A 21000-nucleotide genomic window follows, 5' to 3' on the forward strand; every position below is an offset into this window, starting at 1 on the left:
TCAAATAATCGTTGTTGAATGATCTACGTTTCTCTCATGGTTCACTCTCCTGCCAACTATGCAATTCTCTTATTCACCTCTGGATCCCAGACCCTCTCTTTAGCTAGGCTCACAGGCCCTCTTGCTTTTGGGTGATGGCCCCATACTCGCACGGTTGTGTTGTATCTGCTTGGTCGACTCTCCTGGAAAGTTCACAAATGTTTCTGATGGACTTCAGGGCTACATACCCACTTTTAGGTTAGGGTCCCAGATCCTCTGGCTTTTGGGTGCAGGTCTCGGAATCGCACAGTTATGGTGTATCTGGCTAGTTTCTCAATGGACTCCAACTGACTTCCAAAGGGTAGGGTTCCAGACCCTCTTACATTTGGTTTCTCATCCGTTTCCCTCCGACGTCCAAAAGGTAGGGTCCCAGATCCTCTTATCCTTACTTTCTCCTTGATTTCCTTCTGACTTTCGATGGGTAGAGTCCCGCACCCTTTTGTTTTTGACTTGAGTTTAACCTGTTTTATCCGACCTCTCAGCTCCAGGGCAACCCACCTACCTGTCTTCCAACACCTTGGCGGCACCAGCAGTTCCCAGGCATCTGTGGTCTTCCTGGAGGCTCCGATAGCCTCTGGGTGTCCAGGGGGATCTGCGGTATCTCTGCAGACTGAGGCCTCCCTTCGTCTGCGCAGACAGTCTCTTCCACGGTTCGCTTCATGTCTGGTTATGGCTCCCGCTGGTCCTCTTTGCGGGACAGCTCTCGCTCTAGTGCGTCTCCTCAGCGTATGAGCTTGAACTGCCACTGGGTTGGCAATATATATTAGGTCTCTTCTTTGTAACAGTATCAGCTTTCAAAATACATGTGCAATACTCAGTATTATCGGTTCCATGTGTTAATTCAGCTGCAAAAATATCGCAATGCAAAAATATCCCCATATTTTTGCGGCGAAATTCAAACAGGGAGCCTGCAGGGGACACTCCCGCAACCTCCTCATTTTTTAATATGCGGGGGATACCCCCGCTCCCACATAATATCCCCAAGAAAAATATTGCCTATGGCGAACCAAACGGTCATATCTACAGCAATATTTTTGTTGGGGATATTATGTAGTGATACCTTATTATCTGACTTTTCAGTGCCATTATAAAAGTTAGAATGACCAGCTTGGTAACAGTGATAAAGGAGTTTGGCTGATTTGGCAACAGTATACATTTGTTCCATCTAAGAAGGGAGCAAGAGGGTTTGCCAAAGGGGCTGCATATGGCAACGCCTGTTGGCTAACATGGCAGCAATGTATATTAACTCTTTCCAAGGAGGGATCAGGAGCTTTTATCAAAAGGTGGTAAAGAGGATGGACATTGCGTTCCCTAGTAATGATACTCTCCCCCATGGGGATTACTGTACTGGGGAAATACCATCCAAGACTCAAAGATGTGCCCCCACCCCCCTGGAAAAAAGGGACATACTCAGATTCGTAACAATGTGCATCTTATATATGAATTATACACGCATATGTACAAGAAGTCAATTTCATAGATGTATGCCACTATACATATTGACAAAGTCAACTGAGTCGGATGTGAACTTTCATAAGTATAGACCATGCACAAAATGTAAATTGTATATGTACAAAATGTAAACCATACGGATAAGTTGCTGATACACTATGACAGCACCCATACTATACACACTTAATACACCATACGCTATATGCCACACATCCCATAAAGAAGCACTTAACATTGTCATTACCAATCTTTGAAGAATTTACGTTTTGTTAAAGTAAACTAACTCATTTAAAACATTTTTGACAAACTGTACACTAGTACAAATTCATTAATGAAACGCATACTAAAAACACTCACTACACACCACTATACATCTAACCTTAACACTCAATTTAAATATTAGGCATGCTATATGAACACCATAGTAAGCCTATTCTGCCATCTAGTGGTAGGTCCAGAGTATTAACAAGTTGGTTGCTTCTAAAAAAATATGGTATGGGCGCTCTCCCGTCACACTATTCCTACATTACATGGGAAACTTTCCGATTCTGCCCCTCCCCCCTCAGATTGATCATTTTCGTGACATTCGTGTGAATGTTGTGCGAGTATTTACACAAGATCCTAAGAATTCCTATCAAGTGACCTGAAGTTCCAGGGTTACGTGGAATCGAATTATTTACTTGTGCTGGCTGTTGGTTATGTATTGTAGGTTTGTGGTGGGAGGACACCAGGTAAGGGCTTTGTCATGTGGGAAGGTTGAGGAGGCAAGATGTCGGGCATGATTCTTGTTGTGATGGTGGGGAGGCAGAACGCCTGGTATATGTTATGTTGGGTGTGCTGGGACGAAACGCCAGGAAGGTGTTTTGCATTGGATGGGTGGGGAGGCAGTGGGCCATATGGGGAGGCAGGGAGACCGTGTGCCATGGATCTTTGGCTGGCTCAGCTAGGAGAGGGAAGACAGGCTCCCGATTCAAGTCTGGTGTACATCATTGTACCTACATGTAATACATAATTATTGCCCAGAGACAAAATGTTGTGGCGGATAAAAGGTCATGAGCTTCGTTGGGCATAATACTGTTGAAAGTGAGTATATTATGATTACCAGCTACTTATGCGCTACAGTCTTTGTTCTGTGCTTTGGGCCAGAATAAGGAAGTTGTGGTGTATTAGTGACCAAAAGGGTTGGGGTGTCCTGGTGAGGCTTTCTCATGCAGACACTACAGGATACATGTAGTTCTTGATATGTATGCTTTTTATGGGGATTTGGGGCATGTTTGTGTGTGGTCTATCTAGCTCGTTAATCGGAAATTGTGCGCTCGTTAGACTGGTGCAAACATGTATACTGAATGATCAACTGAGAAGGGTAATGAGGGTGGAGGGATGCTGGCATGGTCTAGAAAATGGACTGTTGCCCAAACTTCAATAATTCGTGTGGTGGATGGCCTAGATAGGACTTCACGGTATTGGGATTTTTGGCCATGTGTAGTGAAGCTTTTATATTTAACAGTGTACAAGTTGAAAGTTACTGAATTGAACAAATAAGGGAGAAGTTGGAAGGTATGACTGAATTTGAGGAGAGATGGAGTTCATAGACTACTTACTGCGATAATTTATTATGGTCATTGGTGGCTGATACCTTTTGGACCCTTATTGCAGCGGCGTGTTCAAGCCTGGGATCATGAATATAGGAGAAGGGGAGTGTACCACACTGGATTGGAGGAAGTAGTAGGTGGTAGGTTTAGAGTGCTTAGGTATGGTGGGGTGTAATTAATAGTTTGTGGGATTCTATTACAATACTTAATATTATTTTTATTAATATTGCTATCGAATTGTATTGCATTGAGAGGAATGTAAGGTGTTATAGTGGGGAGTATGTTAAGGATGGTGTTTTTCTGAAATTTTTTATGTTTCATAGTTGGTTCAATTCGATTGGGAGGGGAGGCAGGGGCACAATGAATCTAAAATGTATTTTTTGTAGTCACGTTGGTTTGTTAACTGCATCTGTTTCAGCAGCGGTGGGTTGGGTTGCCTTACTGTGGGTGTATATATTTTTCTGAGTTTTTTACACTTGACGGTGGAGACATTTGCTGTATGGAGGGAAAGAATTGAAGTGGAGAAAATTAGTGAAGATCTACGAGTAGTAACATGGAATGTGAATGGAATGAATAATGTGAATAAGAGGAAAAAAATTGAATTTTTTGAATGAGCAGAACAGTGATAATGTTTCTTACAAGAGGTGCACTTAGAGAAAGATGAAGTTGAGGAAAGGTTGGGTGGGGAGAGTCTATGGTGCATCGTTCAATACAAAATCCAGAGGGGTAGTGATCCTGATCAGAAAAAAGAGAGAGGGACGGATAATTGCTCTACTGATAGATATACAGGGTCAGTGGTGTCTTATGTAATATCTATGCGCCATTGGTAGATGATGGGTCCTTCGTTAGGAAGGTGGCGCAGACGCTACAAGATCTGGGATCCAGGAACATTATCTTTGGTGGTGATTTTAACATTGTATTAGACACTAATATGGATAGAAGTAGCAAAACAACGAAGGGACTTGTCGATAGGCAGCACTTGGCATCGATGGATTTACTTTTAGAACACAACCAAAAAGATTGTTGGAGGCTGGATCATCCTTCCAGTAGAGAATATCGTTTTTTTTCCAGAGCGCACTCTGTTTATTCTAGCCTAGACATGTTTTGGACGGCTGGTAAAATGACAGATTATAAAACGAGTGAAATTGGAGATATACTTTTAACTGATCATGCGCATGTAATTATGCATTTCGTTTGAAATATGTATTAAACAAGCATTCTTTTTGGAGAATGAATACCTCGATACTTCAGAAAGATGAAGAAGTGGACGGATTAGTAAAGGAAATGGACTTTTTTGTAACAGGAAATCATAATGGAGATTTGCGTCCTAGTATAGTTTGGGAAGCTCTTAAGTGCACGATGCGTGGTCATTTGATCGGTATCTCTAGTGGAATGAGAAAACAGAGCAATATTAAAGAGGCAGAATTAGGGAAAAAGATAAGTGAATTATCCAGAAAAGTCATGGCAGACCCAACGGGTGTTGATGCAACGCCTGAACTAAAAAAGATGGAGAATTGAAAACGCTGGTAGATGAACGTGCAGAACGTAAGAACTTCTATCTTAAATGTGCATACTATGAGAAGGGAGAAAAGTGCAATAGATGGTTAGCTTCTAGATTAAGGAAGAGAAGCTGAGCGATCCATAACATCGATTCGAGATCAGAATGACAAAATCACCTACCACCCAGAAGAGAAAAATAAAGTTTTTCGAGAATTCTATGTGAATCTTTACAAAAATGAGCCGGAGGTGACTGGCAAGGGGGAAGAATTTCTGGAAAAAGCAGATCTTTCAAAGATTACTGAAAATGATTCCAAGTTGTTGGAGGAGAATATTACGGTCGAAGAAATTAAAAAAAGCAATTGGTAAATTGAATGCGGGGAAAGCCCCTGGAGACGGGTTTCCTGTTGAATTTTATAGGTTATTACCGAATTCTGCGCTTTATCTATTGAAGGATAAGTGTATGGAGTCGTTGGCGAGTGGTTTATCACCGGAATCTACAAGACATGCTATGATTTCTGTCTTTCCGAAAAAGGGGAAAGTGTGACACCCATCCATCGAGCTATAGGCCTATAAGTCTTATAAATACTGATAACAAAATTCTGGCAAAGATTTTAGCAATAAGATTAGAAAATCTGCTTCCACCACTAATTCACGTGAACCAATTGGGTTTTGTGAAGGGGAGAAAGACCTCAAGTAACATCAGAAAACTTTTAAATACAATATCCAAAGCAAAAGATCAACAAGAAGGCAGTGCTGTGCTGTCCCTAGATGCAGAAAAGGCTTTCGACAGAGTGAATTGAGAATTCCTCTTCTCGGTGCTGACCAAGTGGGCTTTGGAGAAAATTCCGTTTCACGGATTAGACTACTTTACAATGAACCAACTGCTGAGGTTAACACTAATGGTAAAAGGTCAGTGAAATTCAAATTGGAGAGAGGAACTAGGCAGGGGTGCCCTTCGTCGCCGTTACTATTTCTAATTGCATTAGAACCATTGGCTGAAGCTATCAGAGCTGTTGATGAAGTGAAGGGGCTATCAAGCTGGGGATTACAGCAAAAAATGTGGTTGCTTGCAGATGACATGCTCCTGATCCTTGGTGATCTCAAGGTGTATACTGACGCTTATGAAGATAATGGCAGACTTTCGATTGTGTTCTGGCTACAAGATCAATTGGACAAAATCGGAGGTCATGCCTCTGTCGCATATTATTGACAGGAATTTTGTAACTGATTTAGGATTTAGATGGTGCCCAGATTGCTATATTTGGGGATTTGGTTGACTCCTAAGATTAAAGACATGTCGGAATATATGAAAATTCTATGCAGTACATGAAGGATTGACCTGGAAAAATGGAGTTTAATCTGTCACTTGAAGATGGTTTCTGCCCCAAAGATTAACTATGTTTTGAGTACGCTTCCTTTGGTGATACCATCAACATTCTGGAAGGATTTGGACAGAATGCTTCAGGAATTCTTGTGGGATAAGAAGCCCCCGAAGTTGAAGCTGTGGAAATTACAGTTACCACTGACAAGAGGTGGTTTAGTGGTTCCTAATTTTAGAGCCTATCACTTGGCTTATAAGTCTGATATTTTGGTTCCCTTCATGGAGGACACGTGTGATTAGTGGGTGGAGGCAGAGACCAGCTTTAATGGACCTTTGACAACAAGAGCTATATTGACTTCTACCTCGAGATGGAGCTGTGGGAAGGATCCATTGATTGAGAGCTTGAGAAATTCATGGAAAAATGTATGCACATTTTTGGGTCTGGATGCACTTAAGGAACCTGGTGCCTTGGTCTGGATGAACCCTTCTATTAAAATAAAAGGTAATGTAGTTTTTTGGGCGGATTGGTTTCTGGGAGGAGTACGTTGGGTGGCTGATCTGTTTAGAAATGACATTTGGATGACAGCGAGAGAATTACAGCAGCACTATAACAAAGAACTTTAAAACTTCAGATTACCAAAAACTTAAAGCGATTGGAGACGTAGACTTTGAGAGGAGAGTTAATTTGGACCGGTTTACTAGGAAGGCAATAAGAGGGGAAGGAGGTCTGGCCAGCCGAGTAGATAAAGTGATTGTGTCAAACTATAAAGGTAATGACTTATTAAGAGAAGAGTGGAGTATAAGAATTGGATCGGATATTTCAGAAGACATGTGGCAACAAATGTGTATGAATGTTAAACTGTGCTCTTTAGGACTTACGGAGAGGTCAAGGCAGATAAAGATTCTTAATCGAATTTCGTGGACACCAGAGAAAATGTGGCAGAGAGGGATGTTGGGGAGTTCGGATTGTTGGAGATGTGTACATGAGTCGGGTACGTTGGAGCACATGCTGTGGGACTGCAGGTTGGTGAGATTGTTCTGGGGCGAGATTGGTCGGGTGTGTGATGGGGTGATTGAAGAGTTGCCTGCTCTGGACTTCAAAATGGCAATATTGGAGAGTGATGAACTAATGGATGATCTTACTCAAAATCAGATGAAGTGGTTATTCAGAGGGGCTATGATTGGTAAGAAGATTATTTTGCGCAATTGGAAATCTACTTTGACTTTGAATATTGAGACATGGTTATCTGAAATGCACACTTTGGCAGGAATGGAGAGAATACTGTACAGGAGAGAAGGGAAGATGGTTTTGTTGTGAGAAAATGTGGGGTACATTTCTATTGTTATACTAAACTTAATTAAGCAATGTGGCAGATTTAGTGGGGGATTATGATTTACTTTATATTCCGCACTGTTTATAGTTGTATTACCAAATGCTTTGATTATTTTTATACTTTGTTTCATGGAAGGATTTTTGACGTTTGTAACATTTTGTAAATAAACAAAAAAAAGAAAGATCCTAAGAATTATGTTTTTTTCTGGCTACTGTGTACCCAACATTGGGGTGGTAGGTAGGTGCATGTGACTAACCAGATACCCACAAAAGACTATTATTCGGTAAGAAAAGTTTGTTTATTGGGGGTTTGGACTCTTTAAATTCATACGTTATGCATATATTAGCAAACAGAATGTGTTAAGGGATGCTATGTGTGTAGTTCGGATGACGAAAAATTACATAGAGTTGCCTAACCCACTTGAGCATCTTGTCTTGTTAGAGTATCTATACAAAAGCCTTTGATGAATGTATGTATATATGCAAGCCCATGTAGCGGTCCCAGAGATGGTATTTAAGGGAATAAGAAAAGACGTTTCCAGAGTTGAATGAGCCTATTGCTTTTCTCCTTGTGTCTTGCGTGCAAAGTTTTAGCATTCCTGAATGCATGGTAAAAGCAGTCTTACCTATTCTAATTTCACTCTCAGGATTACCCTTTATCAGTTTAATGCATTCCTTTGGTTCAATACATACAGAACATTTATTTTACACCGGGTGCACACAAGGATCTTTCTCCCCTTGTTTCTGGCTTTTGAAAAAAGTAGCCAGTTCAACTGATAGGATCAAATGGAACTTTGAAATGTATTATGGAGAGTAGGTTTAAGTTGCTTACCTGTAACTTTGTTCTCTTGCATGGATTCACATGCTAATGAATATTCTGCGTCGTCAGGCTGGAAATCCTTGGTAAAAGAAAAAAAAATGTTTCACTTTAATACTGTATTACTCCTCTAAACCAATCACTGTACTCTGGGTCATACTGCCCCCATCCAATGACCGTCTTCTCCCTAAGCTCCACCACTGGTGGCCATCTTCAGATTTGGTAAGCAAGTAAAGTGGCAGAATGAGCCACAGAGGGGACGAGGGAGGGTCTGCATGTGAAACCATGCCAGACCCATGCTGGACAACAATAGTTACAGGTAAGTAACAAACCTTCTCCAGCATGTCGTCTGGCATGGATTCACATGCTCATGAACGACAATTACACAGCAGTACATATACACAACCACAGGAGGTGGCAGGGCTCAACAGAAGCAATAAACACTAATCTCTGGAACACACCTCAAACAAACAGGTTCTGTAGCACCTCTTGGCTGACTATGGACTCCTCCCTGAAATCCCTGTTGAAGCAGTAGAACCTCGTGAAGGTGTGTGTGGACCTCCAGTTAGCAGCCCTGCAGATGTGGAGCAGGGGCACACCAGAGAGAAACGCTGTAGTCGTTCCAATGGCTCTAGTGGAATGGGCTCTCGGCCGACCTGGCAGCAGCCTGCTCGCCAGTAGATGACAGTGCATGATGCAGCTGGAGAGCCACCTGGAGATGGAAGCCTTCGACAAGGCCTTCCCCTGATTTAAGATTCAAAGTTGACGAAAAACTGAGAAGTCTGCAGAAAACTTTGTACGTGCCATGTAGAACTTCAAGGCACGAGCAACGTCCAGCGAAAGCAAAGCCTGTTCTGATAGCGATGACGGATTTGTGAAGAAAACTGGTGAGGTGGAATTCCAAAAGGTACCTTTGGCATCAAGGTGGTGTGTGTGTATGCAGTACCACCCTCGAAGCGTGGAAGGACAAGTAAGGCTGCTTGAAGGACAGGGCCTTAATCTCCCCAACTCTTCTGGCCGAGGTGATAGCCATGAGGAAAGCGGTCTTCCACAAGAAAAACATGAGCAGGACCTGATGCATAGGTTCGAAAGGCGCTCCCCTATGAGCTAAGTTAGCACTACAATGAGCTCCCATGTCGTTGGAGGGGCCTTTACCGGAGGAAGCCCTGAAATGTCCCTTGAGGAACTCCCTGACCAGTCTGAGAGACCACAGTGAAGGTTTGCCTGGAGACCTGTGTACCTGGACATGGTGGCGAGATGCACCTTGATAGAGGCATGAGCCAGCCCCGCTTTGGCCAAGGAAAGCAAGTAAGGCAGCAGTTGAGGGGCTGTGACCTGCAGGGGAGTAATCTTCTGAGTCCTGCACCACAGAGAGAAGCTTTTCCATTTATGCCCATAGCACTTCAACGTTGACGAGGCTCTGGCCAGGATGTCCTTACATTCGTCGGGTAGAGCATAACCCCCAAACTCTGGGGCTTCAGGAGCCATGCCATCGGGCTCAGAGACCCCTGGTTGTGATGCAGAATTGCTTCCCCGTCTCTGGCGAGGTGGTCTGGGTACAGTGATAGTCTGATGGACGGGGCCACTGACAGACGCAGCAGGTCCGGACACCAGATTTGTCTCAGCCACGCTGGGGAGACGAGAATCATCCTGCAGTGGTATTGTTTGCTGTTGATCACAAGTAGCATGAGAGGAAACGCGTACAGGAACCGCGCCCCTCCCCACCCCACGGGAACGAGAATGTGTCCACCATGCTCAGGGGCTGCAGGAACCTGCTGGTGAACCTCTGGCAATTTGTGTTCACTGCCATCGCGAAGAGATCGATCTGGGGTCGTCCCCATTTGTCCAACAGCAGATCCACCTGGTCCTGGCGAAGCTCCCACTCGTGGTAAGAATGCAGTTCCCCGCTGAGCGAGTCCGCGATGGTGTTCTTGACTCCCACCAGGTGCAACGGGACAAGGAACATTCCTTGACGAATGTCCCAATGCCACAAGTCCTGGGCCTCTTTGGAGAGTGCCAGTGACTGGGACCCCCCCTTATTTCCAGATGTAGAACATAGTCGTGGTGTTGTCTGAAGATCCACTCCACCTTGTCCTTCGATGACGGCAGAAAAGACTGGGGCCAGAATACGGACCCAAGTTCCAGGACATTGATGTGTAGGTCCCTTTCCTCTGGTTGCCAGAGGCCTCTGGCGGGCAACTGACTGGTGTAGGCTCCCCATCCCTCTCGACAGGTGTCCGTGGTGTCCTTCTCCTTGCAAGGAGGAACTTGAAACAGAGCTCCCTGGATGAGATGCTGCCGAACACCCCACCACTGTCTCGCTCGACGGAACTCTTCTTGAGGACAATCTTGTCCGTAAAGTTCCGACATGCATCCAGGAACTCCTGGAGAGGTCTCATGCGCAATCTGCAGAGCCGAACGAGATTGATGCAGGACAACAACATGCCCAGAAGCGACTTGAAGGACCGCACCATCGCTGCCTGGTCCGACAAGCACAGCACCTTGCCTTGTATGGCTTTCACCCTATTATCCGAGGGAGATGCCAAGCATGTCACTGTGCTGAGTCACGCACCCAGGAATAGAGGGTCATGAGATGGCTTCAAGCAAGACTTCAGTTTATGGAGAACCCCAGCGCAGTCAGCAGATGTACAGTTTTGGGCGTGTGTCCACTTGCCAGAGACTGCGAGCGGGAACGCAACAGCCAGTCGCCCAGGTAGGGGGTACGTGGATGCATTGCAGACTAAGATGTGCTGCCACCGGGGCCAGGCACTTTGTAAACACCCTCTGGGCCGACTTCAGGCCAAAAGGCAGAGCCTTGAACTGGTGCTGCTGACCCTGGACTACGAATCGCAGGAACTTGCAGTGCTTTTTGTGAACGGGGATGTGGAAGTAGGCATCCTCCATATCAGTCAAAAAATCTCCCTGTTCCAGTTGGCCTACGCACTTGCTGAAACGGGACCATCCAGAACCTTTGGGGTTTTAAGTACTTGTTGAGACGACGTAGATACAGAATCGGCCTCCAACCTCCAAGTATCTGGAATATACTCCAGGGCCGCTGGGGGACAGGCTCTATTGCCCATTTCCGTAACATGGACTGCACCTCCTTGTGCAGTCCATGTTACGGAAAGGGGCAATAGAATGGAATGGAATAATGCCCCTTTCCGGGAAGCTGCAGCCTGTGTAGTTCTTGCCGCTGAATCAGAGGGATATGAGGACTCCAAGGAGTGCCCATGCCCGAGAGCGTCCAGCACCCATCTGTCCGTGGTGATCTTTTCCCACATGCTGATGAATCTCGGCAGGTGGCCTCCCACTGGGGTGCGTAAGTGGGTGCCCGGAGCAATGGCCGGCTCAGGCCTGCTTTGGGTGTGGGGGGTGTTCTGCCTTGCGGGTGCAGCCACCGCTGAACTCCGCTGCCTTGAGAGCGCCCCCTGTACGCTTCTTGAGTGGAAGAGCTTTCCTCTGGAAGAGCAGAAGGACGAGGATCATCACTGTTATAAAGTTCAGAGGGAACGTGCCGTCTCTGCGTCTGTCTCTTTATTGGCATTTTGAAAACATTAACAACATATCGTCTAATACTAAGACAAAGACAAACAAAAAGAAGAAGCATCACGGTTTGGCATGGACTCTTCAGTCCCCATTTATGTTATCAGGAGTCCAATCGGGTCTTTGCATTAGTGGCAGTGCATTTTCTCTCTCCTGGTAGGTCACACTGGTGCCGTGTAGTTAAACTGCCTCCTTATCAGTAATTTTGGATAGCATGAATGCGCTTGGCTTTTAAGTGGGTCTATGGATTTAAGTGACCATTCTCTTCACACAACCGTGAATAGTACATTGTCTCTCTTGGGTTTGCGCCCTTCTAAGGTTCTTGAATCTCCTCTTCCGCTTGACTCAGCAGATAGTGTATGCATGGCTGCCACATGTTAGATGAGCTCGAGCGATAATGATAAGCCTCTGTATCCACCGCAGATGTACCGCACCACATCTGAATGCCAGTCTCCTATTTTGGGGTGCACCGGGCACTTCCATTAAATTGCCACCCTCCTCATTCCTAACAGTAGTAGTAGCCCTGTTAATCGCCTTCTGCCCTTGGGGATATGTTTAGTGCATCCTAGGAGTGCTGTCATGGGGGTTGGTTCTAGTCCCTCGCCAATAACTTCTCCTACAGCTTTACACACTGCTTCCCAAAAAGTTTATACTGCAGGGCACCACCATGCCATATGTAAAAATATGCCCTTGGATCATTGCGTCTATTGCAGCTGGTGGTTGCCTCTGAAAAGTAGTTGTGAATTTGGGTAGGGGTATAATAAAATTGATGTAAGTATTTCCAATGAATTCGTTTATATCTGGCGTTTATTGCTGCCTTCCTAGTTCCCTCGCAACAATATCTCCATTCCTCACGGGATATCTCATTTCCCAGGATAACTCCCACTTTTCTCTAGGGGATGAAATCTGCAGCCTAGAGCCGAGGCACATAGCATAAATGACCGAAACCACCCTCCGGTGCAGCCCCCCCTTAGATTATCCTATTGAGTATTGGAGCCGTTGCTGGTTGCTCCAGAAAATTTGGGAATATCCTTTAAAGCGCTGTTTTCAGCCTAAAATATAGAAGCACCTCCAAGGGGCTTAGACTACCCCCGGTCTTCAGTTCGTCTAATGTTATGAACCGCCCCTCGGGAAACAGATAGCAGAAACCCATTTCAATTTCAGCATGAGGTTGACTAAGCCCTTTTCTGAGGCGAGTAGTATGCCCAGGGTAAACAGAACCAGCAGTGCTGGAGCATAGAGGACCTCCGCCTTTAACCTATGCTCAATACGTGTCCACACTGTGCAAGTGAGTCCCACCATGTTCACTGCTCTGTTCCCTCTTCAGGGGCTGTGAGAATACTAGATCTTAATAAGAACGGAGCCGCCAGTGCCCTTCTCCACCTCTATGTGCCACCTCTCCCTTTGATCTCCAAACCAATAAAGGGCAAACCTGGCCTGCACCACATTGTAGTACGTTTCCAAGTCCAGTACAGCCAGCCCTATCAGTGTGTTATGAAACGCTCTGATCACAGAGGAGCTCCTGTTCATTCCTATAATTTTCACCGTAGCACGAAGGGGTGCACCAATTCCGCAGTAGGGAACTCCCGATCACGGGTCTTTGTGATGGGGCGCTCCCAACTGTTGGAGCGTTGGAGGTTGCCATGGAGATTGGCTTCCTTCCTAGTTACGCTCACGCATTGCTTCCCGATCACGTGACACCGCTGGCTAATAAGGAAGCTCCTTGCCTTAGCCCGGTGCTTCTGATTGCAGCGCTACGGAGGTTGTGTTTGTTATTGCAGTTTCTTTCCTCGTAGCCTGTTGCCGACCTTGCTTTTGTATTGTGGACTGTTTTTTGGATTGCCCACTGATCTACTGATTTCACGCTGCTGACCCTGCTTGCTCTAGGACTGCATTGTCTTGTGCCTTTGCTGCTGTCTGCTCGGAACGTGTTTTGACCCGGATTTTCACATGGACCTTCTATTGGATTTAGTTTTTGTCTTTGGACTTCGCCTGTCTATTGCTCATCTGGATGGATTTGCTGCCCAGATTGATATTGGATTGTGTTCTGGTTTTGGTTCTTGGATTTAGTTCTGCACGCCTGATTGTTGGTAGTCCTTCAGGTTATACACACACAGTGACTAGAGACTGACAATAGTGTGTGCCTTCCTGATAGGCGTCCTCGTGCCGTCGGGTCCGGTGATCCCTTTCTGGGACTTGTGACTAGATCACCCTAGCATCAGGCATCCTCGTGCTGTCGGGATAGGTTTTCTGACTGCTACCAACAGTCGGGCTTTACTTGGAATTCTTCTATTCTGTGGAACACCGGTAGGCCTTGTTTACTGTTCATCACGTCTGAGTTTATTTTTCTATGCATGTTCGTAGGGGGGCAGTATACTAAACCTTTGCGTTGAGTCCTTGGAATTGTGTTACATCAGTTCTTCTGTTCTTTGGTTGTTCTGGCATAACATTCATTGGGGTGGTTCTTATTGTTTTCTCCCTGTTGCAGTAGACATTTTGGGCCTCAGCATCTGGACAACATTCTGCAGACCGTATTGGTGACACATCTAAGAAGTTGTTCCGGCCACCGTCTGGTGTTCCTTTCTTCCTGCTAATTGACTCCTCTGTGTGTTCCATCACTCATAGGGGTACATTGGTCAGAAGAACTCTTCGTCCACGCTACGTGAGCAAGAGTCTTGAGTGGAAGAGTTCTGACTAAATCAGAAGCATACATGGGCGCCAGCAAGGTTCTGATGGGTATTATGCAACTGGTCGCTGATTTGCGAACAGAGATGCATGCAGCTCATACTGCCACAGAGCATCGCCAGGCTCAATTACAGGCAGCCATACCCCCCCTACCCTCCTCTGGTGCTTCAGGCTTGGTTTCTGCAGGGGCATCCGTGTCTGGAACGCCCTCCAGCACAGGTCAAGTCCCGGTGTATATGGCTACACACTTCCCTCTGGCCCCCTCCGGAACGGTTTAATGGAGACCCTCCACTGTTTCAGACTTTCTTGAATCAATGTCGACTCCATTTTTTGTCGCACTAATTCATTTCCGGATGCCACCACGAAGGCTGCCTTTTTCCTGTCCCACCTACGGGGCACAGCAGCTGCTTGGGCTAATCCTTTGTTGGAAGGGGGAGCCAGTTGTCGTTTGACTGTGATGCCTTAATTGAGGCCATGAGCATGGTCTTTGATACCAGATACAAGACTCAGTCCACGGACCTGGAATCGTTGAATCTGCAACAAGGGGATTCCTCCTTACTAGCTTGTCTGGCCAAGTTCAACCAGCTGGTAGCTGAGTCGGCTTGGCCGGACGACAAGAGAGCCTTTATAAGGGGCTCTCTGATTCTCTTAAGGACACTTTGGCTACGGTGCCTGTGGTCCCTACAGGATTTTCTAAACGTCTTGATCTCGTTATACAAATTGATGCCAGGGAATCAGAAAGAAAGGGGGAACGAAGAACTCAAGCCCCGATTCCTTTGACCCTGACTGCAGTTGGTTCTGAGACACCTGAGCCTATGAAAACTGGAGCCGTAAGGGGGCCCTTGACTGCTGCAGAAAGGGAACTACGCAGATCATCAGGCTTATGTTTCTATTGTGGCTCGGCTGATCATTTATTGCTCACTTGCCCAAAGAAACCCAAGAAACAGGGAAACGCAAGGGCTCGGCAATGAAAGGGGTCCTAATGCCGAGTCAACATACAATGGATTCTATGGCTTCTGTTTTTTCCGTTCCAGTTCAGTTATCGTTCCCTGGTAGTTGTCCTTGTTGTGTCCAGGTTGTATTAGATTCGGGAGCCACAGGAAATTATATGGATTCTCAGTACGCTCTTGTATTGGGGATACTGGTGATTCCTAAAGAAAGACCTGAACAAGTCAACGCAGTAGACGGAACTTCCTTGATTTCTGGTCTGATCACAGAAAAAATTGCAGGTTTGACAATGGTCAGACGATAATCACAGTGAGACGATTCATTTCGATCTCCTTGCAGCCCCGCAGTATAAAGTTATCCTTGGTCTAGCTTGGTTAACCTTACATAATCCCAGCATAGACTGGTGTTCAGGCCACCTGGATTTCTGCTCAGATTATTGTGGTACGGTCTGTCTGGTGGATGAACATGAACCACGTACTCCTTGTCGACTATTAATGACTGTGGCTCCTACAGTTGGTTTAGTCACCAATGTTATATTACCTAGAGAATATTGTCACTTTCAGAGATGTATTTGATGTCAAAGGTGCAGAAACTCTACCTCCGCATCGACCGTACGACTGCCCCATCGATCTAGTAGCTGGGGCGGTGGTGCCGTCTGGTCGTGTTTATTCCCTTACTGTTAAAGAAGACGCCATACTTAAGGAGTACATTGAGAAGTCTCTCGGTACTGGGTTCATTCGGCCTTCGCATTCTCCAGCGGCGTCTTTGTTTTTTGTACCTAAAAAGGAGGGAGACCTCAGACCCTGTATCAATTATCGCGCCTTGAATGCGGTTATGACACGCAACCAGTACCCCATTCCTTTGATCTCCGTCCTGTTGGACCAGTTGGGGTCCACGGCAATTTATGAAATTAGACCTCAGAGGTGCTTACAACCTGATTAGGATACATCAAGGAGACGAGTATTCAAGACCCGCTATGGCCTATATGAATAATGCGTCATGCCATTTGGTTTATGTAACAACCCTGCCACTTTCCAACACTTCATTAACCACGTTTTCCGAGATATGCTGGATCGGTTTTTGGTGGTTTATCTTGATGACATCCTAATCTACTCGCCTTCCTTGGAGGCTCATATTGAGCATGTCTCTGCCATTTTACAATGACTACGGGACAACCATTTGTACGCCAAACTGGAGAAGTGCCTTTTTCATGTTGAAAGCGTGGAGTTCCTGGGCTATGAGGTCACCAATAAGGGTGTACGCACGAGCCCTTCCAAGGTTAATGCCGTCCTAGATTGGACGGTTCCACGTAATATCAAGTCATTACAGTCTTTTTTGGGTTTCTCCAATATTTAAAGGAGATTCATTCGGGACTTCTCCAAAATTGCTTCCCTTCCAACGGCTCTGACAAGCAGCAAGGTGAAGTTTGTTTGGGCTACTACGACACAGTCTGCCTTCGATACTCTAAATAACACCTTCACTACAGCTCCGGTTCTCCAACACCCTAATCCGTCATTACCCTTCATTGTGGAGGCGGATGCTTCGGACGTAGCACTGGGTGCCATATTGTCTCAAGCCTGTGTAGACACCAATGAGTTTCACCCTGTAGCATTCCATTCTCGGAAAATGACTTATGAGATGAATTACACCATCACCGAGAAGGAGCTATTGGCGGTTTGGGACGCCTTTTTGGTATGGCGTCACCACCTCCTGGGTACTCTGCGACCGGTACATGTCTATACTGACCACAGAAATCTCTTGGCCTTGCAGTCCATCAAGTGCTCTAGTGCCCGACATGCCTGATGTATGAGTTCCCCTCGATGTTCCACTTTATTACTTACCGTCCGGGTTCATTACATTCTAAATCGGATGCTTTGTCTCGCCTGGTAGATGGTAAGAGCTCACGGTTGACGGACGGTAATCCCATTCTTCCCAGTCAAGTGGTTTGTGCTCGTGTCTTGCAACCAACCATGAAGGTGGATATTCAGGAGTGGGTCCACTCGAACCCATCAGAAATCCTTGAGCACAACATAGATGTGGTACAGGAGTTACCTTATTTACACGGAAGGATCTACTTACCAGACAAGAACCGCAACAAGGCAGTACAATGGTGTCATGACTCCAAAGTAGCTGCCCATCCTGGCCTTAGGAACACCCTAGATCTCTTGAAGCAATGGTGTTGGTGGCCATCGATGTCTCGGGATAGGTCTGTTTACATTATGTCCTGTGCTGTTTGTGCAGAGTAAGGGCACACGTTCTAAACCTGTGGGTCTACTTCATCCTCTGCCAGTTCCAGATTGCCCCTTGTTGATGGTGTCTATGATATTTCATAATCGACCTTCCTGTAGTTCGTGGTTATGACACTATATGGGTAATCGTGGATTACGTTTCTAAGATGTCCCTATTTGTTCCGTGTCGGGGGTTGCCCTCAGCTCCGTTACTGGCTGATTTGTTTTTGCAAAATGTATTCAGGTTCTTTGATTTACCAGAAATCATAGTTTCTGACAGGGGCAGCCAATTTACATCGCATTTCTGGCATACTCCGACGGGTTCTCTAGGCATAGAGGATCGGTATTCCAGTTCCTATCACCCTCAGACTGACGGTCAAACGGAGCGCGTCAATGCTACATTGGAACAATATCTGCATTGCCTCATTCTTCAGCACCAGGAAACCTGGTTGTCCATTCTGGTTATGGTAGAATTCGCCTATAATAACTTGGTTCATGCTTCTACTGGGGTTTCGCCCTTTTTTGCTTTGAGTGGTCCTTATCCTCGCTCACTACCCATGCAACTGGGGGCTTCGCCTTCTAATCCTGCTGTTTCCGCATGCACTCAGGATCTGACCCAACTTCATGATGACATACGTAAACAGCTCTTGTGCGCCCAAGACAGTATGAAGGCGGCAGCCGACACACTCCAGCTCCGGAGTATCAGGTTGGGATGAAGGTGTGGTTGTCTACGAAGAACCTTCGGATACCTGGTCGCTGTGCTCTTTTGCCTCATTTTGTGGGTCCTTATCGGATTTCTAGGGTGCTTAACCTGGTGACTATGCAGTTAGAGCTTCCAGTTTGGTGGAAAGTGCACCCAGTTTTCCACGTTTCATTAGTCAAACCCTTCTATCCGGCTACAAGATTGTCAGGTCCGCCTGCTCCTGTTTCAGTACAGGGTTCGGATGAATACGAGGTGAACTGTATCCTTGACACTAAAGTCAGGAGGGGTGCGCGTCTATATCTCGTGGACTGGAAGGGCTATCGTCCTGAGGATAGAACGTGGGAAACCAGCTGATAACATGCACGCCCCTATGCTCCTTGCTCATTTTTGGTCCTTCCGGAGGGGGAAGCGATCTTTGAGAGGGGGTACTGCTATGAAACGCTCAGATCACAGAGGAGCTCCTGTTCATTCCTATAATTCTCACCGTAGCACAAAGGGGTCCACCAATTCTGCAGTAGGGAACTCCTGATCACGGGTCTTTGTGACGGGGCGCTCCCGACTGTTGGAGCGTTGGAGGTTGCCATGGAGATTGGTTTCCTCGCTACACTCACGCATTGCTTCCCGATCACGTGACATCGCTGGCCAATAAGGAAGCTCCTTGCCTTAGCCTGGTGCTTCTGATTGCAGCGCTACAGAAGTATTGTTTGTTCTTGCTGTTTCTTTCCTCGTTTCCTGTTGCCGACCTTGCTTTTGTATTGCGAATTGTTTTTTGGATTGCCCACTGATCTACTGATTTCACGCTGCCGACCCTGCTTGCTCTAGGACTGCCTTGTCTTGTGCCTTTGCCGCTGTCTGCTCAGAACGTGTTTTGACCCGGATTTTCCCACAGACGACCTATTGGATTTTGTTTTTGGACTTCGCCTGCCTATTGCTCATCTGGATTTGCTACCCGGATTGATATTGGATTGTGTTCTGGTTTTGGTTCCGCACGCCTGATTGTTGGTAGTCCTTCAAGGTATACACACACAGTGACTAGAGACTGCCAATAGTGTGTGGCTTCCTGATAGGCGTCCTCGTGCTGTCGGGTACGATGATCCCTTTCTGGGACTTGTGACTGGATCACACTTAGCATCAGGCGTCCTTGTGCCGTCGGGATAGGTTTTCTGACTGCTACCAATAGTCGGGCTTCACTTGGAATTCTTCTATTCTGTGGAACACCGGTAGGTCTTGTTTACTGTTCATCACGTCTGAGTTTATTTTTCTATGCATGTTCGTAGGGGAGGCAGTATACTAATACTAAACCTTTGCGTTGAGTCCTTGGAATTGTGTTACATCAGTTCTTCTGTTCTTTGGTTGTTCTGGCATAACATTCATTGGGGTTCTTATTGTTTGCTCCCTGTTGCAGTAGACATTTTGGGCCTCAGCATCTGGACAACATGCTGCAGACCGTATTTGTGTGACATCTAAGAAGTTGTTCCGGCCACCGTCTGGTGTTCCTTTCTTCCTGCTCATTGACTCCTCTGTGTGTTCCATCACTCATAGGGGTACATTGGTCAGAAGAACTCTTCGCCCACGCTACGTGAGCAAGAGTCTTGAGTGGAAGAGTTCTGACAGTGGGCTATTAATTTATCCCACGATACTCCTGGCTTTTTACCAGCTCACTGAACTGAGTAACCACTGATTTCACCTCCCGGAAATAATCTGCAGGGACTGCAATAGGTATGTTGAGAAACACAAAGGAATCAAGGAAGCAGCACCATTTTGATCAGGGAGATCCTACCGTACATGGTATGTGGTAAGCTCTTCCACCTGATGGCTGCCTTTCTAGTTTGGTTAAGAGGCTTTTGATAGTTACTTTTAAATATTGTGTGCGCATCCCGGGCTAGTGACCCACAGATAGCGAGTGTGTACGATGTGCCATTGAAACCCCCATTTATCAGCATACTGTGCCACACTTTGTTAACAGAAAGAGGACTGATTTAGTTGCATTAATTACAAGGCCCGAAAAAGCCCAAATTTGACCACATCCTCAATGATGGGGTCCAGGTTCTGCTCAGGGTCCCTTATGAACACCATATCGTCCGCATATAGTGAAATAACTACCTTACGTTTAAAGAGTTGAATATCCCTGTTCATGTGGGCCTCCCTAACCCTTTCAGCCAGCGGCACAATCACCAAGGCAAACTGCAGCAGGGAGAGGGGGCATCCCTGTCTCGTACCCCTGCTCAAAGTTATCTACCAGGTGAGTTGACCATTCTCCCGCACAATGGCGATAGGTGACTCATAGTAGCGATACCATGGCAATATATAACTGTCCCAACCTTATTCTGTGCAAGACTGTAAATTAATAGGGCCATTCCACCGAGTTAAACACCTTTGTGGCATCTAGCAGAGCTGCTACTATGTGGTCTTCCTGATCAGCTGCTGAGATCAGTCCAAACATTCTCCGTATCCCAAAAGATGTGGAGCATCCCAGAATAAAGCCACCTTGTCAGCCCTCACCATCTTGTTCCTCGGGGGGAGACAATCTGGAAGCCAATATCTTAGCTAGGATCTTGTTATCTAAATGGATGAGGGAGATACATCTGTATGATGCACAATCGTTTGGCGGCTTGCCAGGTTTCGGTAAGACCGTGACTAGGGCCTCCCTCAGGGACTCTCCCTCCCAGGGCGCTTTGGTGATACATTTGTAAGAGGTAGGGGCCTATCTTTGGTGCGTAGTATTTATAGAATTATACCACAAACCCCTCTGGTCCGGGGGCCTTCCCGGAAGGTAGAGACCTAATGGCCGTCAGTATTTCTTACAAGGTTATTTGGCAATTCAGTCCCGGTCTATCTT

At 46.1% G+C, this 21000-nt stretch overlaps 1 protein-coding gene across 1 annotated transcript in view; it reads right to left on the bottom strand.

Moving 5' to 3' along the window:
- Positions 1-21000, bottom strand: part of DDB1 (damage specific DNA binding protein 1) — a 1539839-nt gene that overhangs the window by 101284 nt on the left and 1417555 nt on the right. The window lies entirely within an intron of this gene.

The sequence above is a fragment of the Ambystoma mexicanum genome, chromosome 11, assembly GCF_040938575.1.
Source record: "Ambystoma mexicanum isolate Mex_15411 chromosome 11, UKY_AmexF1_1, whole genome shotgun sequence".
Classification (NCBI taxonomy): domain Eukaryota; kingdom Metazoa; phylum Chordata; class Amphibia; order Caudata; family Ambystomatidae; genus Ambystoma; species Ambystoma mexicanum.